Source organism: Silene latifolia, chromosome 1 (genome assembly GCF_048544455.1).
Source record: "Silene latifolia isolate original U9 population chromosome 1, ASM4854445v1, whole genome shotgun sequence".
NCBI lineage: Eukaryota > Viridiplantae > Streptophyta > Magnoliopsida > Caryophyllales > Caryophyllaceae > Silene > Silene latifolia.
Window position 1 is genome coordinate 54,739,613 of NC_133526.1, and position 6,173 is coordinate 54,745,785.

Here is a 6,173-nt window from a genome sequence, read left to right on the forward strand (position 1 = left end):
GGACGGATTTAGCTCGATTTCCGCTGAATTCTTCACATTTCTGCAATAATGTACAAAAATACGGAAGTAGACGGAAATAGGGGAAATGGTAGCTTAAACTACACAAATGAGCTCTGAAATGCGTGTAAAATAGGGTGTAAAACATCATATAAATGACACGCATCAAACTTCCCCAAACCAAACCCTTGCTTGTCCCCAAGCAAGAACAAGACTCGATCTAATGACCTAATGGAACGAGTTCAATCTCAGAGTGAATTGCAAACTGTAAAGCCTAAACCATTTTAATGCATTAACCAACAATCAATTAGTAATGCGAATCATGCAAACGAATTAGAAGCCGTTAAAATCTGCTGAACCGTCAACCATAGAGACTTATCAAATTGGACTCTCACGGGTCGCTCATATCACACATAAGCACAGGTGAATATATAGGAGGATAGAAAGAATTCATATTGTAATAACTCTCACCTAACTACGACCTATAAGAACATGCCTGCAATATAATATGAAAGTAATCTCTATGACCGTACATATGCATTCCAACCAACAAATGACCATGACACATGCCGAGGTATATATATATGGAAATGTGAGGTATGGGTAAGAAGAGGCAAAACATTTATGGAAAAGTGGAGGTATAGGTGATCAAGCTAGTACCAAAACAGAACCACGTGACAATATCCAACTTCTTGCTCAAAATCAATCGAAGCGGTGCTAAAGCAAGCACAAAACTCACAATCTCCAAAATAATTCTAATCAATCAACTCCCCATAAGATATAAATGCAACCTGGGAGCAAAAATCGCCAAATAATAAAGACTGAATCATGCGAATTGATTTTCTTTCTCGGACCCCAGTCGATCGACCAGATTTGGCAGTCGATCGACTGCCTTGAACAGTACAGAACTCTTTTTTTTCTTTTTCGAATCATTTTTTTCTTTCTTATTTTTTTCCAACTTTTTCAGTTCTTTTTCTTTCTTTCCTTTCTTTTCATTTTCCCAACAACATCTCAATCGAGCAAAAGGCTACCAAAAACAAAGTGACAATCTCAACAACTAAACTACTAGCTTGACAAGGGCAGGCTAAATGTAGGATGTAGTTAACGGGACAAAAAGGCTGTTTTTGGAAGTGAAGCTTATGGGTAAAATAAGAAAAGGGAAACCTCTACCACATGTGTCAACAAACCACAAACCGAATGCATACAGGTATTAAGTAGATCAAGTTCATATTTATGCACATTTATGTAACATGTCTCATAAGGAGTACTACTCACATCCTAGATAAACTGGTCATGGATGACACCAGTTATAGGCTCTAATCCTCAGAAAATATAAGTAGTTTGCCAAAAATCTAAGTCAAGTCTCAAGTTCAGCACGAAATTAACGAAAACTCGTAGACTATGCATATATGATTCTACTAATAACATGTCAATTAGCAAGGCTTAGGCATAAACAGCTAAAAATGCAATGTCATCATTGAAATACTACCGTTCCGACTCAACCTATATGCTAAAATAAACGTGCAAATTTTTTTGAAATTTTTCAATTTTTTCTTGGTATTTTGTATATATAAGAAATGAAATAAACGATGCAAAACAGAAATGTAAACGTGAATGCAAGCAAATGATATGCGACGCAAAACCCTTCCCCAAACCAAATCGTACAATGTCCCCATTGTGCAAAATCATGTAATGAAGAAAAGAGAAACGGGAATTTGCGAGAAAACAAGTAAATAAATATAACATGAAGTGGAAATCGGGAACTCACAAGATTTTAAGCGCAGCAAAGGAAACCTCCCCAAACCAGCGTGAGCTAGGAGATTTCAGTAGCCAGCAGTGCTACTGACTAGTACCTGAAAAGAAAAACAAAGTACCACGCATAAAATCGAGAAAGTAATAACGAAGCGGTATTATGTGCATAATTGAGAAAATAGAAGAAATAAATAATATGACGGAAGATAAAGTGGAGTAGAAAAACTCCCTCAATTCCGCAAATCGACCAAACACAGTAGGGGAGAGGTCGTGTAAAGGTACAGCAGTGCACAGTGGTCGATCGACCACTTCACCCAGTCGATCGACCAGGGTGAAAGGAACAGTAGCTCCTGGAAACTGCGGACCAGTCGATCGACCAATGGTGCCAGTCGATCGACTGAAAACACTGCTGTAACTTCAGGTTTCTTCGTATTTGCTCAATTACTTGAGCTAATGAGGTCTAAAAACCTGCAAATGCACAATAATACGCGCCCAAAATTGCGCAAAACCCAAAGTAAAGTCTAAAGTGCTTAAAAATCCTAAGCAACAAAATAATTAAAGGCGAGGTCTCGCGCACACAAAAGCAATAAAAAGTGTTTAAAAACAATAAAATGAAGTTTTTGATAAAGCGCGTGATCAACTAATAGTTGATCAAGAATGGCCACGGTATGGCCCACTTGGTCGGCTTCTGGCTACAAGAGGTAGCCTCAACGGTGCTCATCTTCTCAGCTGCACCCTTCTTAGCTTCCATGTCCGCCGAACTCAACGGGTCAACAACTTCTATATCTCCCCAGTCGATGATCTCTTCGGACTCGTCAGAATCCAAATCGGACTCTCGCACTTTGACCGGCTTGTCATCAACTTCCTCATCAGTGCCATAGCTAAGGCAACCAAGACCGCCTCGTGAAATGATTGGCTCCTTCACAGCTGGAGCAACTTGCAGCTCTTCCTTCCCCAAACCAGCTCCTGCAATATCAGAAATAGACGAATCTTCCTCCAATTTGTTCCCAATCTGGGGCGGAGGTGTCACAACAGGAATAGGAGTAGAGATAGGCATGTCAGGAAGCACAAAGTAGGATTTCTTTTCAGAAACCGTATTACAAGTTACAGGCCACATGGGGTCTTTCTTCTTAGCAGGTTGGGCAAAATTAATGGAATGCTTCCCTACTTTAAAGGTCAAGGTTCCCGAACCTACATCTATGACTGCACTAGCAGTGTGCAGGAATGGTCTACCCAAAATAATGGGAATGTGGGCATCTTCGGGCATATCGAGCACCACGAAGTCAACAGGGAAGAAGAACTTCCCTATTTGCACGAGGATGTCCTCTAAGACTCCTATTGGCTGGACCGCAGAGCGATCAGCCATATGTACTGTCATGTCGGTCACTGCAAACCTAGTCAATTTGAGCTTTCTAGCAAGACTCAAGGGCATTACGCTAATACTGGCTCCTAGGTCACATAAGGCTTTCTCAATAGGAAAGGTGCCAATATTACACGGGACTGAAAAACTACCCGGGTCTTCTAACTTAAGGGGTGCAGTGTGAGACAAATAAGAGCATGACTCTTTAGTTAATGCGACAGTATGCACAGTTTCAAGTTACTTCTTCTTAGACAAGAGTTGTTTCATGAATTTAGTGTAAGCAGGCACTTGATTGACTAACTCAAGGAAAGGAACTTGTACATTCAAGCTACGAATAACTTTTTCAAATTTATTAAAAGATACCTGTTCCTTCGTCGGCATTAGTCTCTCAGGATATGAGGCTGTAAGAAGTAGCTTAGCCCTCTCCTCTAAATCACACATGCCGGCATCCGTGGACTTAGGCTGAAAGTCCACCACCTTTTCCTTGTTGAAGCTTGACCCCTCTTCAGACCGTCTCAAATGTGAACCATTGATCGACATTGGGTCGTACTTCGGAACTGGGACTGACCCATCAGCACTCGGGTCTTGCCCCAATATTTTCGGGACTGTCGTATCCCGAAAAAAGTGATCCCTCAAGTTATTGGGCATCGGAGGACGAAAAGGCTCACTATCAGTAGCGACCTCAGTCGATCGACCAGTGAGGTCAGTCGGTCGACTGACTTGTACAGGAATAGTAGCTTCTGGTTGTCGCACTTCAGTCGATCGACTGGGTATGTCAGTCGATCGACTGATATACCTGGTAGACGCCTTTTTCTTTCCACTTTTCATTCCAACTTTGTTTTGACTCGGTTCCGGCTTATCTTTTTCAGGAGCATCCTCAATCATAGAAGGCCCCTCCAGGGTAGACCCGCTCCTCAAAGTGATGGCGTTAAGGGTCTCTTTTTGGTCGGCTTGAGTCGGTAAGTGTCCCGGAGCTCGGGTGGTATTCTTGCTAGCTAATTGAGCAATTTGGCTTTCTAGCAATTTCATCCTGGCCTCTCTAGCTTGGGACTCCTTTTGCAACATATTTTTCAACTCAGCAAAGTCGGAATTTTGAGATTGTTGCTGCTGCGGCACATAAGGAGGTTTTTGGTACTGTTGTTGCTTATGAGGAGGCACATAAGGTTGTTGCTGCTGCTGCTGTGGAGGTTGAGTCGGATTGAGGACATTTTGGCTACTCCACCTCAAGTTTGGGTGGACATTCGGCTCGTAGTACGTGTTTGTCTGCCTATAATGTTGAAAGGCAGCACAAGACTCAAAGGGACTAGGACAATTTTCTGAAACATGTCCCTCGGCTCCCGCATCTTCTACTGCACGAAAGGACCGTCTCAAACAAAGATTCACATGATACATCCCTCCTTTTGAAGCTCCTCCCAACTCGTATTTGTCAAACCTCGCCGTGAGAGCCTCTAATGCACTACGAAGGGGATTCAAAGACTCTCCTCCGATTGCCTCTCGAATTCCCATATTCACTTTATGGGTGGCTAAGTCATCAATGATCTTCCACCCCTTAGTCTCTCCCATGTTCTCAAAGAAATCGGCCATTGGTCGCATCCAAAATAGCCCCCGATCGTCATACAGCCCGTTATAGAACTGATTGCAAAGACTCCATTTTTCGAACCCATGGTGCGGTATGGTTCGCACCAGCTTCTTGAAACGGACCCATGCTTCATGAAAGTTCTCATCAGGTCCCTGTTTAAAGCTCGTGATCTGAGCTCTAATGGCATTCGTCTTCGAGGCAGAGAAGTATTTCTTTTAGAATGCCAAAGCCAAAGAATTCCGATGGTGATCCCATGAGCGGCTCGATCCGATCTCCGTACCACTCCCTTGCAAAGATCATCGCGGAGTGAGATATAAACATAGTCTCCTTTATCTGGTCCTGGGTCACACCGGTCGGCGGGGGTATAGAGCAGCAATAATCAATAAATATCTCCATATGCTTGGCTGCATCTTCATTTGCAGCTCCCCCGAACTGGTTTCTCTCAACCAAGTTTATATAGGAAGGCTTTGGTTCGAATTTCCTATCAGCTTCAGGTAATTCGAACCCCTTGTATAGATTTGCACTGTCACTCGAATGACTTGCTATAGTTGCTTCTTCAGCCATGACTGGAATTTCTGGAGAAGTGACTGTCTCAGCTGAAGAAGTAGAAGCAGGAGATGTAGGTGGATCTTCTTCGAACAGCTCGTTCTCGTAGTAACTTGACAGAGTACTCAACTCTTCCTCTGTCGGTAATATCCTAGATGATCGTCTCAACTCACGCAAGGATTTCTCAATCTCAGGATTGAATGGTACTAGTTCACCACCCTGTGACCTGCGCATAAGAAGAAACTACAAAAAGAATATAAGAAAAGTTTAAGGAACGGATGTCCCTTAAACTAAGAAAGACTAAATAAAAACAATTAAAAATTAGAACAATTGTCTCCCCGGCAACGGCGCCAAAATTTGATACCCGTCGTTGTGAATACCAAAAATAAAATTTATAAAACCAACTACTACTAATGACAGTGGCAGTCGGGTCGAACCACAGGGAGGCGAATGTAATTAATAATTGTCTAAATTTAGTCTAAGGTAACGAATGTGGGGGTTGAATTGATTTGGTCTACAGCTAAAGGCAATAAAAGACAATAAACTAAATAAACGGATAAACAGATAAAAGAAGGGTACTAGGATGGTCGGTTTACTATAGTTTCGGCGGCAGCAAACTAAGTCGGTTTAAAACAAACACATGAGGCAGAAAAACAAGAGGTCCTCTCGGTCCACTCTTAACAGATAGCATCTTTCGATCTCGCTATAAGTCCCTAATATCAATAATACTAACTCTCGTCCTGAAAAGTGACTAATAATCTAAACTGTACCTATCTTTCGATCTCAGCATAGTTTAGTCATTTTAATTGATGATCTAACAACTGTCCCTATCTCTCGATCTAATGGGTCAGTCATATCCTACACATTCAACTAGTCGTGTGCACTCGATTCGTCAAATATAACAATTAAAACAATTAAAACGAAGGTAAAACCTCACGA

General features: G+C 42.0%; 1 non-coding gene across 1 annotated transcript; it reads left to right on the plus strand.

The window, feature by feature from the left end:
* Positions 1–4,766: 4,766 nt before the first annotated feature.
* On the plus strand, positions 4,767–4,873 carry LOC141621396 (small nucleolar RNA R71). Its single transcript, XR_012532294.1, has one exon. It is a non-coding gene; the product is annotated as a small nucleolar RNA R71 (small nucleolar RNA).
* The last annotated feature ends 1,300 nt before the right edge of the window (positions 4,874–6,173 follow it).